A 22,635-nucleotide genomic window follows, 5' to 3' on the forward strand; every position below is an offset into this window, starting at 1 on the left:
TATATTACATATCTAATGCAGATATAGTAATACTGATATCATTATTTAATGTATATTTCATATCTAATGTTGATATACTAATAATGTATGGTTATTAAATGCTTATTACATATCTAATGTAGATATAGTAATAATGATATGGTTATTAAATGCTTATTACATATCTAATGTAGATATAGTAATAATGATATTTTTATTAAATGTACGTTGATCTCTATTAGGGAACAGTATATTGCAGTAGATCTAATGTAGATATATTAATAATGATATTGTTATTAAATGTATATTACATATCTAATGCTGATGTAGTAATAATGGTATTGTTATTAAATGTATAGTACATATTTAATGCAGATATACTAATAACGATATTTTTATTAAATTTACAGTGATCTGTATTAGGGAATCGATATATTACATTATATCTAATGAAGATATGGTAATAATGATGTTGTTATTTAGTGTAGATTACATATCTAATGAACATATAGTAATAATGATATTGTTATTAAATCTACATTGATATGTATGAAGGAATCAGTGTATTACATTGTATATAACGTGGATATAGTAATAATGATATTGTTATTAAATGTAAATGACATATCCAATGCAGATATAGGAATAATGATATTGTTACTAAATGTACATTGATGTGTATGATGTAATCAGTATATTACATTATTTCTAATGTAGATATAGTAATAATGATATGCTTATTAAATGCTTATTACATATCTAATGTAGATATAGTAATAATGATATTGGTATTAAATGTACGCTGATCTGTAGGAAGGAATCAGTGCATTACATTATTTCTAATGTAGATATAGTAATAATGATATTGTTATACTTTGTGTATTACATATCTAATGCACATATAGTAATAAAGATATTGCTATTAAATGTACATTGATCTGTACGAAGCAATCAGTGTATTACAATATTTTTAACGTAGATATACTAATAATGTTATTGTCATTAAATGTATATTACATATCTAATGCAGATATAGTAATAATGATATTGTTATTAAATGTATATTCCATATCTAATGCAGATGTAGGAATAATGATATTGTTAGTAAATGTACATTGATCTGCAGGAAGGTATCAGTATATTACATTATATCTAATGCAGATATACTAATAATGATATTGTTATTAAATGTACGTTGATCTGCAGTAACGAATCAGTATATTACATTATATCTAATGCAAATATACTAATAATGATATTGTTATTAAATGTATATTACATATCTAATGCAGATGTAGGAATAATGATATTGTTAGTAAATGTACATTGATCTGCAGGAAGCTATCAGTATATTACATTATATCCAATGCAGATATACTCATAATGATATTGTTATTAAATGTACATTGATCTGTAGTAACGAATCAGTATATTACATTATATCTAATGCAAATATACTAATAATGATATTGTTATTAAATGTATATGACACATCAAATTCAGATATCGTAATAATGATATTGTTATTAATTGCATATTACATATCTAACACAGATGTGGAAATAATGATATTGTTACTAAATGTACATTGATCTGTAGGAAGGTATCAAGATATTAGGTTACATGTAATGTAGATATAGTAATAATGATATTGTTACTAAACGTTTATTACATATCTAACGCAGCTATAGTAATAGTGATATTATTATTAAATATATATTACATATCTAATGCAGATATAGTAACAATGATATTGTTATACAATGTATATTACATATCTAATGCACATATTGTAATAATGATCCTGTTATTAAATGTACATTAATCTGTATTAGTGAATCAGTAAATTACATTATATCTAATGAAGATATGGTAATAATGATATTGTTATTACATGTATATTACATATCTAACGCAGATATAGAAATAATAATATTCTTACTAAATGTACATTGATCTGTAGAAAGGTATCAAGATATTGCAATATATCTAATCTGCATATAGTAATAATGATATTATTATTGAATGTGTATTACATATCTAATGCACATATAGTAATAATGATATTGTTATTAAATATACATTGATCTGTACGAAGGAATCAGTATATTACATTATTTCTATGGTAGATATAGTAATAATGATACTGTTATTAAATGTATATTACATATCTAATGCAGATATAGTAATAATGGTATTCTTATTAAATGTACATTGATCTGTATGATGTAATCAGTATATTACATTATTTCTAATGTAGATATAGTAATAATGACATTCTTTTTAAATATGTATTACATATCTAATGCAGATATAGTATTAATGACATTCTTTTTAAATATATATTACATATCTAATGCAGATATAGTAATAATGATATTGTTCTTAAATGTATATTACATATCTAATGCAGGTATAGTAATAATGATATTGTTATTTAATGTATATTACATATCTAATGCACATATAGTAATAATGATATTCTTATTAAATGTATATTACATATCTAATGCTGATATAGTAATAATGATATTGTTATTAAATGTATATTGCCTATCTAATGCAGATATAGTAGTAATGATATTGTTACTAAATGTACATAGATCTGTAGGAAGGTATGAGTGTATTACATTGTATCGAATGTAGATATAGTAATAATGTTATTGCCATTAAGTGTGTATTACATATCTGATGCAGATATAGTAATAATGATATTGTTATTAAATGTACGCTGATCTGTAGGAAGGAATCAGTGCATTACATTATTTCTAATGTAGACATAGTAATAATGATATTGTTATACTTTGTGTATTACATATCTAATGCACATATAGTAATAAAGATATTGCTATTAAATGTACATTGATCTGTACGAAGCAATCAGTGTATTACAATATTTTTAACGTAGATATACTAATAATGTTATTGTTATTAAATGTATATTACATATCTAATGCAGGTATAGTAATAATGATATTGATATTTAATGTATATTACATATCTAATGAACAAATAGTAATAATGATATTCTTATTAAATGTATTTTACATATCTAATGCAGATGTAGGAATAATGATATTGTTAGTAAATGTACATTGATCTGCAGGAAGGTATCAGTATATTACATTATATCTAATGCAGATATACTAATAATGATATTGTTATTAAATGTACGTTGATCTGTAGTAACGAATCAGTATATTACATTATATCTAATGCAAATATACTAATAATGATATTGTTATTAAATGTATATGACACATCAAATTCAGATATCGTAATAATGATATTGTTATTAAGTGCATATTACATATCTAACACAGATGTGGTAATAATGATATTGTTATTAAACGTTTATTACATATCTAACGCAGCTATAGTAATAATGATATTATTATTGAATGTGTATTACATATCTAATGCACATATAGTAATAATGATATTGTTATTAAATGTACATTGATCTGTACGAAGGAATCAGTATATTACATTATTTCTATGGTAGATATAGTAATAATGATACTGTTATTAAATGTATATTACATATCTAATGCAGATATAGTAATAATGGTATTGTTACTAAATGTATATTACATATCTAATGCAGGTATAGTAATAATGATATTGTTATTTAATGTATATTACATATCTAATGCACATATAGTAATAATGATATTCTTATTAAATGTATATTACATATCTAATGCTGATATAGTAATAATGATATTGTTATTAAATGTATATTGCCTATCTAATGCAGATATAGTAGTAATGATATTGTTACTAAACGTACATAGATCTGTAGGAAGGTATGAGTGTATTACATTATATCGAATGTAGATATAGTAATAATGTTATTGCCATTAAATGTGTATTACATATCTGATGCAGATATAGTAATAATGATATTGTTATTAAATGTACATTGATCTGTACGAAGGAATCAGTATATTACATTATTTCTATGGTAGATATAGTAATAATGATACTGTTATTAAATGTATATTACATATCTAATGCAGATATAGTAATAATGGTATTGTTACCAAATGTATATTACATATCTAATGCAGGTATAGTAATAATGATATTGTTATTTAATGTATATTACATATCTAATGCACATATAGTAATAATGATATTCTTATTAAATGTATATTACATATCTAATGCTGATATAGTAATAATGATATTGTTATTAAATGTATATTGCCTATCTAATGCAGATATAGTAGTAATGATATTGTTACTAAACGTACATAGATCTGTAGGAAGGTATGAGTGTATTACATTATATCGAATGTAGATATAGTAATAATGTTATTGCCATTAAATGTGTATTACATATCTGATGCAGATATAGTAATAATGATATTGTTATTAAATGTACGCTGATCTGTAGGAAGGAATCAGTGCATTACATTATTTCTAATGTAGATATAGTAATAATGATATTGTTATACTTTGTGTATTACATATCTAATGCACATATAGTAATAAAGATATTGCTATTAAATGTACATTGATCTGTACGAAGCAATCAGTGTATTACAATATTTTTAACGTAGATATACTAATAATGTTATTGTTTTTAAATGTATATTACATATCTAATGCAGATATAGTAATAATGATATTGTTATTAAATGTATATTACATATCTAATGCAGATGTGGGAATAATGATATTGTTAGTAAATGTACATTGATCTGCAGGAAGGTATCAGTATATTACATTATATCCAATGCAGATATACTAATAATGATATTGTTATTAAATGTACATTGATCTGTAGTAACGAATCAGTATATTACATTATATCTAATGCAAATATACTAATAATGATATTGTTATTAAATGTATATGACACATCAAATTCAGATATCGTAATAATGATATTGTTATTAAGTGCATATTACATATCTAACACAGATGTGGTAATAATGATATTGTTATTAAACGTTTATTACATATCTAACGCAGCTATAGTAATAATGATATTATTATTAAATATATATTACATATCTAATGCAGATATGGTAACAATGATATTGTTATACAATGTATATTACATATCTAATGCACATATTGTAATAATGATCCTGTTATTAAATGTACATTGATTTGTATTAGTGAATCAGTAAATTACATTATATCTAATGAAGATATAGTAATAATGATAATGTTATTACATGTATATTACATATCTAACGCAGATATAGAAATAATAATATTCTTACTAAATGTACATTGATCTGTAGAAAGGTATCAAGATATTGCAATATATCTAATCTGCATATAGTAATAATGATATTATTATTGAATGTGTATTACATATCTAATGCACATATAGTAATAATGATATTGTTATTAAATGTACATTGATCTGTACGAAGGAATCGGTATATTACATTATTTCTATGGTAGATATAGTAATAATGATACTGTTACTAAATGTATATTACATATCTAATGCAGATATAGTAATAATGGTATTCTTATTAAATGTACATTGATCTGTATGATGTAATCAGTATATTACATTATTTCTAACGTAAATATAGTAATAATGACATTCTTTTTAAATATGTATTACATATCTAATGCAGATATAGTATTAATGACATTCTTTTTAAATATATATTACATATCTAATGCAGATATAGTAATAATGATATTGTTATTAAATGTATATTACATATCTAATGCAGGTATAGTAATAATGATATTGTTATTTAATGTATATTACATATCTAATGCGCAAATAGTAATAATGATATTCTTATTAAATGTATATTACATATCTAATGCTGATATAGTAATAATGATATTGTTATTAAATGTATATTGCCTATCTAATGCAGATATAGTAGTAATGATATTGTTACTAAATGTACATAGATCTGTAGGAAGGTATGAGTGTATTACATTATATCGAATGTAGATATAGTAATAATGTTATTGCCATTAAATGTGTATTACATATCTGATGTAGATATAGTAATAATGATATTGTTATACTTTGTGTATTACATATCTAATGCACATATAGTAATAATGATATTCTTATTAAATGTATATTACATATCTAATGCTGATATAGTAATAATGATATTGTTATTTAATGTATATTACATATCTAATGCACATATAGTAATAATGATATTGTTATTAAATGTATATTACATATCTAATGCAGGTATAGTAATAATGATATTGTTATTTAATGTATATTACATATCTAATGCACATATAGTAATAATGATATTCTTATTAAATGTATATTACATATCTAATGCTGATATAGTAATAATGATATTGTTATTAAATGTATATTGCCTATCTAATGCAGATATAGTAGTAATGATATTGTTACTAAATGTACATAGATCTGTAGGAAGGTATGAGTGTATTACATTATATCGAATGTAGATATAGTAATAATGTTATTGCCATTAAGTGTGTATTACATATCTGATGCAGATATAGTAATAATGATATTGTTATTAAATGTACGCTGATCTGTAGGAAGGAATCAGTGCATTACATTGTTTCTAATGTAGACATAGTAATAATGATATTGTTATACTTTGTGTATTACATATCTAATGCACATATAGTAATAAAGATATTGCTATTAAATGTACATTGATCTGTACGAAGCAATCAGTGTATTACAATATTTTTAACGTAGATATACTAATAATGTTATTGTTATTAAATGTATATTACATATCTAATGCAGGTATAGTAATAATGATATTGATATTTAATGTATATTACATATCTAATGCAGATATAGTAATAATGATATTGTTATTAAATGTATATTACATATCTAATGCAGATGTGGGAATAATGATATTGTTAGTAAATGTACATTGATCTGCAGGAAGGTATCAGTATATTACATTATATCCAATGCAGATATACTAATAATGATATTGTTATTAAATGTACATTGATCTGTAGTAACGAATCAGTATATTACATTATATCTAATGCAAATATACTAATAATGATATTGTTATTAAATGTATATGACACATCAAATTCAGATATCGTAATAATGATATTGTTATTAAGTGCATATTACATATCTAACACAGATGTGGTAATAATGATATTGTTATTAAACGTTTATTACATATCTAACGCAGCTATAGTAATAATGATATTATTATTAAATATATATTACATATCTAATGCAGATATGGTAACAATGATATTGTTATACAATGTATATTACATATCTAATGCACATATTGTAATAATGATCCTGTTATTAAATGTACATTGATTTGTATTAGTGAATCAGTAAATTACATTATATCTAATGAAGATATAGTAATAATGATAATGTTATTACATGTATATTACATATCTAACGCAGATATAGAAATAATAATATTCTTACTAAATGTACATTGATCTGTAGAAAGGTATCAAGATATTGCAATATATCTAATCTGCATATAGTAATAATGATATTATTATTGAATGTGTATTACATATCTAATGCACATATAGTAATAATGATATTGTTATTAAATGTACATTGATCTGTACGAAGGAATCGGTATATTACATTATTTCTATGGTAGATATAGTAATAATGATACTGTTACTAAATGTATATTACATATCTAATGCAGATATAGTAATAATGGTATTCTTATTAAATGTACATTGATCTGTATGATGTAATCAGTATATTACATTATTTCTAACGTAAATATAGTAATAATGACATTCTTTTTAAATATGTATTACATATCTAATGCAGATATAGTATTAATGACATTCTTTTTAAATATATATTACATATCTAATGCAGATATAGTAATAATGATATTGTTATTAAATGTATATTACATATCTATGCAGGTATAGTAATAATGATATTGTTATTTAATGTATATTACATATCTAATGCGCAAATAGTAATAATGATTCTTATTAAATGTATATTACATATCTAATGCTGATATAGTAATAATGATATTGTTATTAAATGTATATTGCCTATCTAATGCAGATATAGTAGTAATGATATTGTTACTAAATGTACATAGATCTGTAGGAAGGTATGAGTGTATTACATTATATCGAATGTAGATATAGTAATAATGTTATTGCCATTAAATGTGTATTACATATCTGATGTAGATATAGTAATAATGATATTGTTATACTTTGTGTATTACATATCTAATGCACATATAGTAATAATGATATTCTTATTAAATGTATATTACATATCTAATGCTGATATAGTAATAATGATATTGTTATTTAATGTATATTACATATCTAATGCACATATAGTAATAATGATATTGTTATTAAATGTATATTACATATCTAATGCAGGTATAGTAATAATGATATTGTTATTTAATGTATATTACATATCTAATGCACATATAGTAATAATGATATTCTTATTAAATGTATATTACATATCTAATGCTGATATAGTAATAATGATATTGTTATTAAATGTATATTGCCTATCTAATGCAGATATAGTAGTAATGATATTGTTACTAAATGTACATAGATCTGTAGGAAGGTATGGGTGTATTACATTGTATCGAATGTGGATATAGTAATAATGTTATTGCCATTAAATGTGTATTACATATCTGATGCAGATATAGTAATAATGATATTGTTATTAAATGTACGCTGCCCTGTAGGAAGGAATCAGTGTATTACATTATTTCTAATGTAGATATAGTAATAGTGATATTGTTATACTTTGTGTGTGACATATCTAATGCACATATAGTAATAAAGATATTGTTATTAAATGTACATTGATCTGTACGAAGCAATCAGGTTATTACAATATTTTTAACGTAGATATACTAATAATGTTATTGTTATTAAATGTATATTACATATCTAATGCAGATATAGTAATAATGATATTGTTACTAAATGTACATTGATCTGTAGGGAGGTATCAGTATATTACATTATATCTAATGTAGATATCCTTATAATGATATTGTTATTAAATGTATATAACATATCTAATGCTCATACAGTAATAATGATATCGTTATTAAATGTATATTGCATATGCAATGCAGATATAGTAATAATGATATTGTTATTAAATGTATATTGCCTATCTAATGCAGATATAGTAATAATGATATTGTTATTAAATGTATATTACATATCTAACGCCGATATAGTAGTAATGATATTGTTATTAAATGTATATTACATACCTAATGCACATATAGTAATAATTATATTGTTATTAAATGTACATTGATCTGTACGACGGAATGTGTATATATATATATATATTTTTTTTTTATATTTTGACAGCAACGAAATACATTTACGCACGCGAGAGACCCGTCGGGTTAGGAGGGGTCTCAGGCAGTGTGGGACTCAAAGGTACATACCAAAACAAGTTTCCCTGAGTTGGATCGTTACAGTACCCCAATACCCACTAAAAACTTGCTCCGTATCGGCCACACATACCCCCGGCAACCCCAGAGGGCTTTAATGGAGAGCATTCTGTGTAGCCACGATGTTCCTTACACATCGACCGACTCAGACGACCTAAAGGCGTTCAGTCGCCCAAGATCGTCGCGGGTAAGCCCCAGCGCACCTCCGCTCATGACGCAGGCTCGTTTTGGCCGACGGTGATTTCATTTAGCCACAGAAGGTACAGAATGCATTAGGTGGGCACCCTGCAGCCGCTGTGCGTACACACCGCCGACAGTGTAAAATTTTCCTTGAAGAATTGTTTTCCCTATCCGTATGTTTGCTACGCAGGAAATGGATGGGATAAGCTGAGTCGCTTGGTCATCAGAGGCCGCAACGCACATTTGGGCGAGCTAAGCCTCTCAATGGGCGAATTTCAACCCGGGAGAGGTCGCGAAAACGCAGGAGAACTCGCAAAATCGCGAGAAAAGGAGAACCTGAGCCGCCTGGACACCAGCAACCGCATCACGCATTTGGGTGGGCTAAGTCTCTCGATGAGCGGAGTTCAGGTCTGGAATTGGTTACGCGCACTGGGGAATGCACGCATGAGAGCGAGCGAAAGGAAAGCTTGGGTTGCCTGGACACCAGCGACCGCTACGCACATTTGGGCGAGCTAAGTCTCTTAATGGGCAAATACCAAGCATAGGTGGACTCGCGAAAGAGCACTGCCAGCGCGCAACGATGCCCTTTAAAACGCGTACCGAACCGACCTGGATCGCCTGGACATCTGCAACCAAAACACAATTTTGTGTCGATGGGCGAGTTCCAGGTTAAGGATAAAGCGCGTAGGGTAATTCGTCTCCGTGGGAAGCTCGTGTGAGCTCGCGGCAAGTAAGGCCGGATCGCCTGGAGATCAGGGGCAGCAGCACCGGGTTAAGTGAGCTGTCCTCTTGATGGGCGAAATCCGGTTTCAGGAATGGAAACGTAAGGTATCGCGTGATCGAAGGAATGTCGGTGCGCGAGGGTTCCGGGTCGCTTGGACGCCAGTGTCAGCAGCACTCGTAAGAGTGAGCTGGACCACCCGGCGGGCGAATTCCAGATGAAGGAGAGGATGTGAGGCGTAACGCGTAAACGAGGGAGTGCTCGTGAGAGCCCGCGAATGGGGGATGCCCGGGTCGCTTGGACACCTTCGACCGCAACACACATTTGAGTGAGCTAAATCTCTCGATGAGCGAATTCCGGGCGTGGAAGGGGACGCGAAAACTTTTCGAACGAAGGGATGCTCATGCGAGAGCACGCGGTAGCGCTCGGTAGGCTCGTGTCGTTTGTCGCATGCATTCATCCATTCATTCAAATTCAATTCATTCGATTCTATACTACGCGTATGTAATTCAATTCTATACTTTTTTAATTGAAAACCACGTTGAAATTATAATTGAGAATTGATATGTATCGATGCTAACTTTTAAAATTGTCATGAAGAATAAATGGAAATTAAATCTAGAGGTAATTAAATACGATTTTCGCGAAGTAAAGTTGATACAGATTGTTTCCAAAATTTTATCAAAGGGAGAAGTAGGTATTCGGGCGATAAAGCATATATTAATTTGGTTTTCAAAGTTTGAATTTTAGAACCGGCGTGAGAACTGTGAGGTTTTAGCGTCTCGTTGGGCGGATGGGAGTCGTGTGCAAACGGGCGATGCACGGATTGCGTCACCCGCTCGCAGGTAGTGGCCAGAACTGGGTGAATGAGTCAGCCATCGGCCGATATCCGAAGGGTTGCGAGCGGGCCGCGTTCGTGTACGACGGGCACGTCGTTGTCTACCTGGAGGGGCTTCGCGCGCGGTTCCTTTTTGGTCGCCTTTTACGACAAGCCCGGGTGGCTGGAGACGTATTCTGTAACCCCCCGACTCCAGGGGAGATTCAATTCAACACTTTAATGAACGAGAGGCCAAGGGAGCCGAGACGCAGACAAGATGCGTCCGAGATCTAAGATCACCGGTTATGGGTTGTACAGCGCAAGAAATGCAGTTCTCGTTAGATTGGCGAAATGTGTGCTATCACAAGGAGTACATGAAGGTTGGGAATTTCTAGGGTTTCAAGATCAGCAGCGAATTGAGCTTTTGCTTTAGAATTATGATTTATGAAATTGCGTTGTTAATAGACATACGGCTCGTGGGGAATTCGGAGTTAAGACTTTGATTTGTTTTGAGGTTGGGTATGTGGCTGAACGTGAGAATCGTAGCCTAAGAGTAATGAGGTATAATTTTGCGGGGGTGTGATGAAGGTGAATTGATGCTTCTTTCAAAGTTAGATTCGTGTGTAGGCTAAATGGGCGATCATGGAAAAATTATATTTAAAATCAAAGGGATTTCAGAATCTTGGGCCTAGCTTATACCTAGGGACTGAAAGCTTTAAAAGTAAGAGCAGATGTGAACAGCGCAATGGGTGCGAATCCTAAGCAAAATATAAATGTGGAAATAGTAAAGAAATAAAAACATAAAATCGAAATAAATGAGGGAATAGGAAATAGGGAACGGTAAAGAACAAAGAGAAACAGCTGAAAGCGAAAGGTTTTGAAAAGCGGCATACGGTGAATTTGGAGTTAAGCTGTACCAGGTGTCGGGTAGGGTAGGTGATAAAGTAGGTGGTGAGCAGTAAACGAGCAATGAGGATGAAGGTGCTGAAGGAGGCGTCGTAGGGTAAGATCGGTACGAGTTTGCCGAGAATAATAGAGGGATAATAGAGTAAGTACAGTGAAGCAGTAAAGCAGAGTAGGACAGTAGCGTAAGCATGAAGACCTGCCCGAGCGGCCAGAAGGAGACAAAGGAGAATGAAAACAATGCGGAGATAAAGAGGTCGAAGTTTTACCGCTCCCGTGGAGCGTTGCCAGCAATAAGTATATATGTAGGGGCGCGCCGGGGAGCGAAAGCATGCAGGGGGGGAACCCGTGCCTGGTCACCAGGATGTAGCGGGTGTGTTAGGGTGTCGAGTAAAGTGAGCTGTGAAGATACACACAGCAGGAGGATCAAGAGATATGGAAGATAGGGTCATGATTCGCCGAGGGTCGGCCGGCGAGAGGAAGAATCAAGCCGGCTGGACTCAATTCATTGCTCGACAGGTACAGCGGGAGGGACAGATCGAGCTCGGGATGCTGTGAGGAGCGAGCGTAGGGGATCAAAGAGGAAGCCGCGAATCAGAAACCGGAGGAGAGCCGAGACGCGAGCATAATACGTCCGAGATTCGAGGTCGCTGAATGATAATTGCGCACGCGAAAAATTGAAATTTAAGTAAATTAATAAAATGTAATTTGAAAAGTGTAATAAAGTTCAGAATTTGTCAAAATCTGGAAGTTATCAGGAGGCTAGAATTGATGATTAGTAGTTAGAAACCACGTTGAGAATATAATTGAAAATTGGTATGTATCGGGACTACTTTTAAAATTGTCATGAAAATTAGATGGAAATTGAATCTAGAGGTAATTAAATACGATTTTCGCGAAATAGGGTTGATACAGATTGTTTCAAAATTTGACAAAGGGAGAAGTAGGTGTTCGGGCGGTAAAGCATATGTTAATTTGGTTTGAAGTTTGGATTTTAGAACGGGCGTGAGATCTGTGAGATTTAGGCGTCTCGTTGGGCGGATGGGAGGCGCGTGCAAACGGGCGATGCACGGATTGCGTCACCCGCTCGCAGGTAGTGGCCAGAACTGGGTCAATGAGTCAGCCATCAGCCGATATCCAAAGGGTTGCAAGCGAGCCGCGTTCGTGTCCAACGGGCTCGTCGTTGTCTACCTGGAGGGGCTTCGCGCGCGGTTCCTTTTTGGTCGCCTTTTACGACAAGCCCGGGTGGCTGGAGACGTATTCTGTAACCCCCCGTCTCCAGGGGAGATTCAATTCTGCACTTTAACAAACAGGAGACCGAGGGAGCCAATACGCAGGTGAAATGTGCCCGAGATCTGAGATCACCGGTTGTAAATTGTACAGCGCGAGAAATACAGTTCTCGTTAGATTGATGGAATGTATTTTCCACAGGAAATAAGAGTTTGAAGTTTAGAGATTTTATATTTAGCGGCAAATTGAACTCCTGCTTTGAAATTATGATATTGTGTTGATAATGGACTTAAGACTCGTGGGGAATTCAGAATTAGGGCTTTGAATTGTTTAGAGACTGGAGATGTGATTGATCGTGAGAATCGTAGTCTAGAAATAATGAGATATAATTTTACGAGGGTAGGATGGGGATGGTTAGATGCTTGTTTCAAAGTTAGATTCATGTGTAGGCCAAATGGGCGATCATGGAAAATTATATTTAGAATTAAGATGGATTTCAGAATCTTGGGCCTAGTTAATACACAGGGACTGGAAGCTTTAAAGTAGGAGCAGATGTGAACCGTAAGAATGGGTGCGGGTCCTGGGCAAAATATAAAATGTGGAAATAGTAGGGGAATAAAATCATAAATGTAGAAATAAATGAGGGAATAGTAAACAGTGAAAACAGTGAACAACGAGAACGGTTGAAAGCGGAGAGTTTGAAAAGCGGCATACGGTAATTTGGATTTAAGCTGTACCAGGTGTCGAGTGAGGTAGGTGGTAAAGTAGGTGGCCAGTAGTAAACGGGGAAGAGGAGAAAAGCGCTGGAGAAGCCAACGTAGGGTAAAAACGGCGCTAATTGGCAGGGAGTAATAGGGTGAGAGTACACCGAAGCAGTAAAGCAGAGTAGGGCAGTAGCATAGACTTAGGGGCCTGCCCAAGCGACCAGAAGGAAGCAAACGAGAATGAAAACAAAAGGGAAATAGAGAGGTCAGAATTTTATCGTTCCCGTGCAGCGCTGTTGGAAAAGGTAAAATGCAGGGACGCGCTGGGGGGCGCGGGAGACATGCAGGAGGAGAACCCGTGCCTGACTATCAGGGTGAGGTGGGCGGGTAAGGGTCTCGCATACAGAAAGCTACATAGATAGCGCACACAGGAGGAACCAGGGGATAAAGTAATTGGAGTTATGATTCGTTGAGGGACGGCCAACGGGTGGAAGGATCAAGTCAACCAGTCTCGATCCACTGTCCGGCGAATACAAAGAGAGAAAAGTATCGAGCTTGTGATACTGCGTAGAGCGAGCGCAAGGGAGGGGATCAAGGAAGAAAACCGCGAGCCAGCATCAGAGGAGAGCCGAGGCGCGAGCAAATGCGTCCGAAGTTAAGGACTGCTGATTGAAGGTCGAGCGCCGCGAAGTGCAATTTAGGAAGGTCAAAATGATGAAATGTAATTTTATGAATGTAATAGAGTTCGAAGCCTGTCGGAATCAGGATTGGCAAGAAACTGAAATTGATGATTAGTAGTTGAAGAACCATATTAATATTACAATTGGAAATAAATACGCGCCTGAGCTTTGGATATTAAATGTGTCATGAAAATTAAAGTAATTTATATTAAAGGTAGTTAAATATAGTTTCCACGTAAGAAAGTTGAGGCAATTGCTTCAAAATTTCAGTGAAAAGGAGAAGGGAAGTAGAGGAGTAAAGAAGTAGGTAATCGGACAATGAAGCATATATTAAATTAGTTAAATTAATTTCAAGGTTGAATTTTGTGCTAGGCGTGAGATCTAGTAGTTTAAGCGCCTCAATGACGAGTGAGAGGCGCGCGTAAGCGGGTGGTGAATGAATTACGTCGCCCGCTCGCAGGCAGCAGCCGGAACTGGGTCAATGAGTCAGCCACCGACTGGTACCCGAAGGGTTGCGAGTGAGCCGAATCTGTGTACGGCAAGCTTGGTGTTGCCTGTCTGAGGGGCTACGCGCGCGATTCCTTTTAAGTCTCCTTTTATGACAAGCCAAGGAGGCTGAGGAGGCTGGAGACGTATTCTGTAACCCCCCGTCTCCAGGGGAGATTCAATTCTATATTTAGCAAAGTAAATGAGTTAACCGTCAACCGATGTTCAAAGAATTACGGGCAAGCCTCGCCCGCATACGACGGACTAGTTGTTACTTATCTAGAGGGGCTTTGCGCACATTCATTTAAAACACGTATGGTAACGAGCTAGTGAGGTTGGGGGCGCATTCTCAATCCCCCGCCTCCTGGGGAGTCTTGATTCTATACTTATTATTACTTATTATTAATGTTAGCTTGATAGGAGCCTAGCGTCAAGGCCCGACGGATTTGGGTCGCCGGGTCTGTGGGGGGCGACCATGGGACCCCCGCCCGATCGAGGGGAAGCGAGAAAGCGAGGAGAACACGCCGATCCCCGAGGGCTCGGGGGCAAGGGGCTATCCCTCGCAGGTTCCCCTCCGGCCACAGTGATCGCCGGCCGTTCTGAATATAAATTGGGGCACCTCGTGGGGGCCTTCATTTAGTACGTTTCTGTCAAGGGTAGCCACTAGTTCGCATCGATTTGTGGTGCTCCGATTTGAAGCTCAGGCCAGAACCAATACGCGTGTTGATGCATAAATGCGTCGTGGTGCAGTGAGTCGTTATTGTGCGTGACTAAGTGCAGCAGAGCAGCGCAACACATCACTCATACTCGTAGCAGGGAAGGATTCGCTGTTACCGGTGGAACCCACGCGCCAACGCGGCTATAATAAAGGCGGGCGGAGAAGAAGAAGAAGAAGGAGTAAAACCGAGAGAAAGCGACACGTCCGATCACTGCTGGTCAATCCACGCCAAGCTTTGCTGAGTAAGTAAGTATTGAGTGGTCCTTTGTCAATACATGACGTGCCATCCTTGTCTGTTCAGCGTGCCCGTTTCATCGCTGCTATTGTTGTTGGTGTTGATGCAAATTCCGCTGCCATTACTCCTGTTAATATGCAGCTGACTAATCCTTGTTCGTTTGCCATGCTAATTACCAGCTAGTTGCCGACTGTAGATTGCTGTTTAACTTGCCGGTATCCTGGCACAAGTTAGTTTGCCGTTTCCTTGTTCCTGATGAAGTTGATTAAATTGGTTTAATCCTGGTTAGCTTGATTGAGATGCTTGATTACGTTTGTCATGTCTAGACTTTTCATTGTTGCATCATTTCATGTCTTGCTCTTAAGTCGAGTCAAGTAAGCCCCTCTTAACCCTTGAGTTGGGTTGTGTGAGGTGAGGTGAATTAAGTTGGTGGGGCAGAGTGAGGAGGAGAGTGATGCGCACAAATTGATACGAGCCAGTTAATTAGCCCCTTTCACACCACAGTCGTGCCGATTTCTTCCTTATTCACTATAATTGCGCCCAGTTGTGTTTATCCCATTCTTCCTCCTTCAATTCAGATTCGGATTCGGGCAGTGTATACAAGCCGTTTGTTGCGCTTTCACGATTCGTGTTGCTCATTGGTTGTTGTGTTTTAGGATTCTTAAAATTCTTGCGCCGCGAGGGTCATAGCCGAATCTGTTGCTGCCGTTGCAAGCTACAAGTTGCAGTAAGTGTTGGGTGTAAACCACTGCCATGCTATCTCAAATCGACTTGCATGTAAATCCTTGTGCTTAAAGCGTTCATCTCCTTTTGCCCTGATAGCTTCGTTACTGTGCTGCTGAGTTTCCGAGCCAAGAAGAAGATGGAAAAGGAAAGGAAAAACAAAAGAAAACAAAAGAAAAAACATGTCTGCATTCAGCGTTCTGCAGATCAATTTGAATAGATGCCGCGCAGCACAGGATCTCTTGTGGCAGGCCGTGAACGAGTTCCGCGCAGATATAATTGTTATAAGCGAGCCCTTTAATCCTCATCCGAATTGGCATCAGGACAGGAGCAGCTCAGCCTGCGTGTGGTATACGAATCGGCCTAGCTGCGACATGGGGGTGACTAGGAATGTGTTCGAGACGGACGGGTGCGTGGCCTTAGAAACCCGAGAGTTTGTGATAGTGAGTTGTTTCTTCTTACCATCGCTGACCATAGAAAGTTTTGAGGGCCAATTGCGAGGTCTTGCGACATGTCTGTCAGGTGTTAGAAAACCAATAATAGTCGTCGGCGATTTCAATGCCCGCTCTCCACACTGGGGGTCAAATCGCGTGGATTCGCGCGGTCATCGCATGATGAATTGGATTGAGCAAGCAGGGCTGATGCCCGTGGAGAGTCAGGGGGCCCCGTCGTTCGAGCGTGGTGGCGTAGGTTCTCGAATCGATGCCCTTGCGTGCAGCCGCAGCCTCCATAGTCGAATATCCCGGTCCACGGTGTCCACGCGCTATTCGGGATCGGATCACCGTTACCTTATTCACCGATTCAGAGCGAAACCAGAGACCATTGGTTCGTCCCAGGGTTCGCTCCGGGAGGCGAGACTATGTCGCCCGGACATGGAGACGTGGAGGGTGATAGTGGGCGGCCAGCTGCCGATGCCTGGATCACTGATTCCGACAGCTAGCTGTAGTCAGGGGGAAGGAGCTGCAGCACCCAGACCATCGGATCGATCCGTGCTACCGCCGCTGTGCACCGCGGCCGAAGTAGACGAAGTGATAGAGGAGTTGGAGACGCTTTTCCGGTCAACCCCTCCACCGTTGCCGACCCGCAAGAGGAGGAAAATTCAGAATGTACCATGGTGGAGCCAGGAGATAGCAAATCTCTGCCTCCAAGCGAAGCGCTCCCGCCATCGTTGGCAGAAGGTGGCTCGCCGAAATCCGACGACAGCGCGTCAGCAAGCACATCCGTATCGCACGGAGATGCTGGAGAGCCGACGCTCCTTGACCCTGGCACTGCGTCGAGCTAAGGAGGCATCGTGGAGCGAGATGGTCTCGACCATCGAGGAAGATTCGTGGGGGAAGCCCTACAAGGCGGTTATGAATCGTTTGAAAGGGAAGTCACCCCTGGTTCGCCTCAATCGAGAGGAGTTTCACGCGACGGTGTCCACGCTATTCGTGGTGGAGCAGGAGCGACAGGAAGAGGCTGCCATCCCAGGAAGTAATGCAACAGAAGAGGAGGAGGGAGAAGACGCAAGAGGAGAAGAAGCGGCACAGGTTCCGTTGATCTGGCCCCGTCAGGAAGGAGCACAGCATGCGGTTGGGTTTGCGCCCTTTTCAATTCTTGTTTGAGACTGGGATACTTTCCAAGGGCTTGGAAGATAGGGCGCCTGGCTTTGATACCGAAGGCCGGGAAAGCCTGTAATTCCCTCTCCGATCTTCGACCGCTTTGCATGCTGTCAGACTTGGGAAAATGTTTCGAGTATGCTCTGCGCGTGTTAATGCTGGAGGCGATTCGCCTGTCTGGAGGACTGTCAGTGCGCCAGTTTGGATTCCTGGAAGGCAGGTCAACTCATCAGGCGATGAAGGTGGTCATGTCGGAGTGGGATCGTGCGCGCAGAGGGCGAAATCACTGCCTACTAATCACGTTGGTCGTGAAGAATGCATTTAATACAGTGCGTTGGGACCGCATCCTGGCTGCAGCCGAGCGCCGTGGGTTTCCGACAATAATAATAGACATGCTGCGTAGTTATTTAAGCGAGAGAAGAGTGGGCACACCGACGCCAGATGGCGAGTGGGTAGAGGCATCTGTATTCGGAGCAGTGCCACAGGGATCAGTGTTGGGACCATTACTGTGGAATTTATCATACGACGGGTTGCTGGAGGTGCTATTACCACCAGGCGTGACGACCGTGGGTTTCGCGGATGACATGGCACTACTTATAGTAGCCCGGTCATTGGAAAGAGTGCGCGAGCTGGCAGAGCATGCCTTACGTGTTGTGGGAGAGTGGTACGATAGGGAGAGACTGGTTCTCGCGAAGGAGAAGACTGAAGCAGTGCTCTTAACTGGCCGGCGAGTACCCGAAGGACTTGTGCTATCGTATGAGGCCGCGGTAATCAGGACATCGCGCTCAATTAGGTATCTTGGCGTGATGTTTGGTAACAGCAGACTCTTTCATAGCCAGATGAGTCGAGTATGTGAGAAGGCGGTGAGGGTAGCGCAACACGTCTCGTGGCTACTACCAAATCCACGTGAGTGTGGTCCAAAACCGCGTTTACTATATTACCGTGTGTTGGAATCTATAGTCTTGTACGCGTGTCCGGTGTGGAGCGAGGGCTGCTTTGTATGGATACGAAGAGGCGGAGGACCCGGAGGAGCGCACGAATCTGCCGCAGGTGGTGGAATATGACACCTTTGATCGCTGGCAGACTCGCTGGACAACCTCGGAGAACGGCGCCTGGACGCGCAGACTAATTCCCAACATTGAGGCGTGGGTGGAGAGCAATGGGGCGCGCCATCTAACCTATCATCTGGCACAGGTGATGACGGGTCACGGAAGTTTTGCTTACTACCTTCATCGGATAGGAAGAAGTCCATCACCGAGCTGCTGGTTTTGTGACCCTCCAGTGGATGACGATGCGTACCACACAATGTTTGTGTGTGATCGCTGAGCACTGCAAAGAACTTTTCTATACCTGGAGGTAGGGGAGCTGACTCCGGAGATGTTTGCAGACTGCCTTCTGGATAGGCGGAGGCGACGCTCTCTTATAGCATTTATAACTGAGATAATGACCAAGAAGGAAAGTGTGGAGAGAGTGAGGGAGCGCGCAGGATTAATGGTGCCTCGCCGGGTCCGCCGACGAGGCTCCCGTCACTCCCGCGGCGCACACGGGTCCCGAGCAAGGGGCGGTCGTGGGCGCCGATGACCAGGAAGGCAGGTTTGAGTGTAACCAGTGGGGGCGAGCTAGACACGCGCACGAATTCAGCTCGGCAACTAACTTATGTTTGTAAGTATGTACGTTGCGCATGTGAGCTTAGAATATGTATTATTATATCTGCAAGTTTATATGTCGCAGAACGTTTGTCAGAGCAGAAATGTAGCTACGTAATTACGTAATATGATGTTAAATAAATGAACGCCTTGCAGGCATTATTACTTGACCATAGCTTCTGTTTTCGTATACCCAGTCAAGTAAGAGGAGTGCTGAGCTCACGTCATTGAGTAAGGCACGTATGCAGAAGTTCGAAGGTAGGTTCATTTATGGGTTGGCAGTTATCGACACAGCTGGAGCCAAGTTGCATTCCTTACGTGTCAGGGATATTGGGGCGACATCAAACTCGTGAGGCCATGTCAGAGAGAGCAGAGAGAAAGGAAGCCACGGGGAAGCAATCAGCACAAGCAGCCTTTCAAACCATAAAAACTGTTTTAAAAGTTTAGTGGATGCAGCGCGCAGTTCAGGCAGTCCGAAGCCGAGATCGAGATAGCGATTTCCATCACCTTTAACGAATAGCGGTTGAGGGGGCTCACACAGGAGCACGATAGGGAAAAACGACCGCGGATCGAAACCGGGAAAGGGTCAAAACGCAAACAAGTTCCAGTTTCGTGTTTGAAATCATTGTCCAGTAGGGAGCCAGGACACAGACATGGTGAGCCTGGAGTTTGAAGTTGCCAACCGATAATCATGCAGCGCGAGAAGTACAATAATATTCGCATTGATAGAATGCCGTTAATGTAAGAGAATACATTGTAGCTCAACATTTCATATTGAGATCGGCAGAAAACCAGGGTTGGTAATACATAATCCACAATTATGAATCTGTACTAGTACTTGGAAATTAAAGTTTATAAGTTAAGTAGATTGGATATTGCATTAAGCATGAGAGTCAGAGTAAGTGATCATAAATATAAATTCGCGGAATAGGCCGCCGTCCACCATTTCAGGATAAGGAATTAGCAGAATGTTGGAGACGGTGCTCAAACAATGGGAATCACACTAGAATTATTGAAGATTTCCTAAACTAATTTAAGTATTTATGCGGGCTAAAGTTAAAATTGGAATTAAGATTTGATGAATTCAGCTGTTAAAGCCATCGCCGGTTTGTGATTGACAAGAAACAGACTGTGTTTGAATTGGGGTTGTGCAATGTGTTTGTGTTTGATTAGTTCATAGTTAATGAGGCTGCAATTGAGAAATTGTAACCAGGGATGAGGCTGGAATTAAAATTGAAACCTCCTAGTTCGAACTTACCCTTCCTATGGTTGTTTGCGTGGGAGAGTGACGTACCAGTGTTACAACCATGGCCAGCTCATGATATGTGTTGCAGTTGTCCTTTCGTAGGACGAGCTAAGGAGGTGCTCGAATTGACTGATATGTCACATCATGTTCGGTTAGCCATCCAGGTAGGAGATTGCATCAGCAAGACAGCAAAGTACGTAATCCTCCCTCAGCTCTCCCGAAGCCTCATGTCGCAGTTCTCATCTCGTGAATCGGGTTGGAGAGATGTAATTGAGGATCGATGAGGCAGGTCAGGGAGGACCAGCCGTCAAGGTAAGGAGGCTGCATCAGCGGTGCTCAAGACACTCGTAGTCCTCGTTGAATGTATGCACAGGTAAATATCAATAAGCAAGCTCGTAGCACTGGTATATTCCGAAACACTTGTGGAGCTGCACAAATTACGAAGGGACATGAAAGAAACGAAGCGCACACGCGTACACCGAAGCAGTTACCCTAGCACTTAGTATCACCCCGAACGTGAGACGACGCGGGGCACAGCAAGGGCCGCAGGGGTCACGAAATCACAGCAGTCGCTGCCGTTGCAAAAACCAGAGAGAAAACCGAAGAAGTTGAATAAGGTCGAACAAACAAGGAACGGTACAACTCTACGACACCAGATGCCTGGCAGGCCGCAGGACCCTAGGTCGGCACGTCCGACCAGCTCGGCAGTCCGCACGAGACTCATTCAATTCTATACTACACGTATGTAAGGGTACCGTAAGCGGGATGCTACGTATAGTACGTATGCAATCGGAGAATCTGAGGAGAAGAGCGGGTAGGGTCGTGGTTCGCTAAGAGTCGGCCGGCGGGAAGAAGAGTCAGGCAGGCCGGTCTCGATCCACTGCCAGCGGGTACGGCGAGAGGGACCGTTCGAGCTTGAGATGCTGCGAGGAGGGAGCGCAGGGGATCAAAGAAGAAGCCGCGAATTCAGAAACCGGAGGAGAGCCGAGACGCGAGCATAATATATCCGGGATTCCAGGTCGCTGATTGGAAATTGCGCGCGCGAAAAAATTAAAATTTAACTAAATTAATAAAATGTAATTTGAAAAGTGTAATAAAGTTTAAAATTTATCAAAATCTAAAATTTACAGAAAACTAGAATTGATATTTCGTGTTTGTAGAACCACATTAATATTATAATTAAGAATTCATACGGACCAAAACCTTGAATTTAAATTTGTCATGGAAATTAATTTTAAAGGTAACTACATACAATTTTCGCGAAAGAAAGTTGGTGCAGATTACTTTCAAGATTGATTGTCGGAAGGAGAGGTAGATGTTCGGAAAATGTAACAT

This window comes from Osmia bicornis, chromosome 3, assembly GCF_907164935.1.
Source record: "Osmia bicornis bicornis chromosome 3, iOsmBic2.1, whole genome shotgun sequence".
Lineage (NCBI taxonomy): Eukaryota > Metazoa > Arthropoda > Insecta > Hymenoptera > Megachilidae > Osmia > Osmia bicornis.